Source organism: Carlito syrichta, unplaced genomic scaffold, assembly GCF_000164805.1.
Source record: "Carlito syrichta isolate Samal-C Ts95f unplaced genomic scaffold, Tarsius_syrichta-2.0.1 Scaffold189109, whole genome shotgun sequence".
NCBI classification, from domain to species: domain Eukaryota; kingdom Metazoa; phylum Chordata; class Mammalia; order Primates; family Tarsiidae; genus Carlito; species Carlito syrichta.
In genome coordinates, this window is record NW_007133205.1 from 371 (window position 1) to 3,192 (window position 2,822).

Here is a 2,822-nt window from a genome sequence, read left to right on the forward strand (position 1 = left end):
GCCCACTGAGCAAAATGTTGGCTTTGGTTTATCATAGATGGTTCTTACTGTTTGAGGAAAATTCCTTCTCTGCCTAGATGCTCAAGAGTTTTTATCAAGAAGGGATGCTGGATTTTGTTGAATTATTTTTCTGTATCTAATGATATAATTATGTGTTTCTTGGTTTTACATCTGTTGATGTGCTGAATTATGTTACGGTCTTGTGAATGTTAAACCAGCTCTGTATCCCAGGTGTGAAGCCCACTTGATCATGGTGGATGGTCTTCAAGATGTGTTACTGGATCTGAATTGCTAGAATTTTATTTAGAAATTTTGCATCTATGTTCATCAAGATTGGTCTGTAATTCTCTTTCCTTGTTGGGTCTTTGCCAGGTCTGGGTATCAGCATAATGTTTACTTTATAAAATGAATTGGGTAGCATTTCATCTTTCTTGATTGCCCAGAATACTTTCAATAAGTTTGGTTTCAGCTCCTCCTTGGGTGTCTTGTAAAATTTAGCTGGCAGGCCATCAATAAGTAGATTTCTTATGACTGAGTTGATTTCTTAGGATTGTTATTGGTCTGCTTAGCATTCAATTTCTTCTTGTTTAAACCTGGGAAGGTGATGGGAGATCAGAAAGTGCTTCATTTCCTTTAGGTTTTTTAGCTTAGTTGCATACAGGTTTTTATAGTAATCTCTGATAATCATTTTAACTTCTTCAGGGTCAGTTGCGACCCTTTGCATTTCTAATTGTATTTATCTGGGTTGCTCTCTTTTTAAAAAATTTAATCTGGCTAGGGGACCATCAATCTTGTTTCAATGAACCAGCTTGTGTCCTTCTTCATTTTTTCTTTCTTTCTCTTTCTTTCTTTCTTTCTCTCACTCTCTCTCTTTCTCTCTCTTTCTTGCTTTCTTCCTTTTTAAACTAGTATGTTTTATAAAACTATATAAATTTTCCAAGTAATCAAAAATCAGTTCTCATTACAAATATTTAAAGCAATTTTTAAAAAGTCACACAATTACACTGTAAGATTACAATGTTTAATGTTTATCAACTTACATTTCTATAGCTAGCAGGATTAGCAGATGAGTCACTGGGATTCAGATCATATCCTAGGGAATGTTTATTGAGCTATCCCAAAGACACCACAAGCCAAACAGCTTCCAGCATTTCCAGTTTTTGTACTTTCTTCATTTCCACCTTTGCCCAAGTTATCTGGTTTTTCATGGACCACCATTGTGCGACCAATGATGGAATGGTCTCCTGAGAGTGAGATCAGAGAATCTTCAATCAAAACATCAGCCACACAATCATTGCCATCAATTACATTACCCAGGTCTCCAACATGACTTTCCTAGATCTTTGGCCCACTGTGTTTTTTGGATAGAGGATTAAAGGAAGGACCTGCATTGATACCGTCTTGCATGTTGTCTTCAAACTGATGAATGTGGAATCCATGCTAGCCCTCAGTCAATCCTATAATATGTCCCAGTACCATAACTGACTCATTTTTCTTCTACTCAAAATGGAAGATGTCCTGCACCAGGGTGTCATTCTTCATCACAAACATGGCTTTCATCGGCATAACAGGAGGGGTGACATGCTCCAGTCTCAGCTGTGAGAGTGGCAAGGGAAACTGGCAATGCTGCAGGAGACAGTAGCACACTTGTTGGTCCTTTCTATGATAATTTTGTCTTCTATAACCTGCAACTCTGATTTTATATTGGTGATCTAAATTCTTCTGCTGTGCTTAGGATTTAGGTGATCTTGTTTTTCCAACTCCTTTATGTGTGACTTTAGGTTATCTAGCTATAATATTTCTGTTTTCTTCATTTGTGCATGCAGTGCTATGAATTTTCCTCTTAACATTGCTTTATTGGCATCCCAGAGATTCTGGTAAGATGTGTCTTTGATTTTTGTTTGTTTACAGGAATTTTTTTATTTCTCTCTTGAGTTCCATGCTGACTCAGAAGTCATTCAATAGCATATTGTTTAGACTTCATATCTTTATGTGTTTTGGGAGGATCTTCTTGGTGCCAATATTTATTTTTCTTCCACTGTGATCTGAGAGGATGCATGGTATCTTTTGAAATTTTCTCATGCTTGACCTATGTTCAAGAATGTGATTAATATTGAAATATGTTTCATGTGCTGATAAAGAAAAAGTATACTCAGTATTTGTTGGGTGAAGTTTCTGTAGATGTCTAGTAAGTTCAGTTGATTGAGCATTGAAGTTCTGGATCTCCTTGTTGGGTTTTGTTGCCTTGATGATCTATATGTCTAAAGCTGTTAACAGTATATTTATGTCTCCTACTATGATTGTATGAGAGTCAATGTCCTCTTTTGATTTGCTTAGTAGTTGTCTTATAAAACCTGGTGCTCTATTGTTGCGTGCATATATGTTTAGGATGGATATTTCTTTCTGGTGGATTGAGTCTTTTATCATTATGCAGTGTCCTTCTTCCAAGTGTTTTTTAATTTTTGATGACTTGAAAACTGCTTTGTTAGATATTAGAACAGTTACACCTGCTTTCTTCTGTTTTCCATTTACCTGAAATGTTGTTTTCTAGCCTCCAACCTTGATTCTGAGTCTTTTGCAGTGAGATGAGTTTCTTGGAGGCAGCAGATTGTGGGATCATTTTTTTTTAATCCAGAGTGCCAGTCTACATATCTACAGTGGTACAATACCTGCAGTGATACATTTAGTCCATTCATGTTCAAGTTGCTTGTTGCCATGTGAGTTTATCCTTGTCATAGGACTCTATGGGATTGCTTTGTTTACTTTTAACTTTTGCATTTGTGTGTGTGTGTGTGTGTGTGTGTGTGTGTGTGTGTGTGTGT

At 36.5% G+C, this 2,822-nt stretch overlaps 1 pseudogene across 1 annotated transcript; it reads right to left on the bottom strand.

Annotated features, from left to right (window-relative positions):
• Positions 1-1,002: 1,002 nt before the first annotated feature.
• On the bottom strand, positions 1,003-1,566 carry LOC103252994 (annotated as a pseudogene). The gene has a single exon (XR_503822.1). The product of XR_503822.1 is annotated as a superoxide dismutase [Cu-Zn]-like (transcript).
• Positions 1,567-2,822: the final 1,256 nt, after the last annotated feature.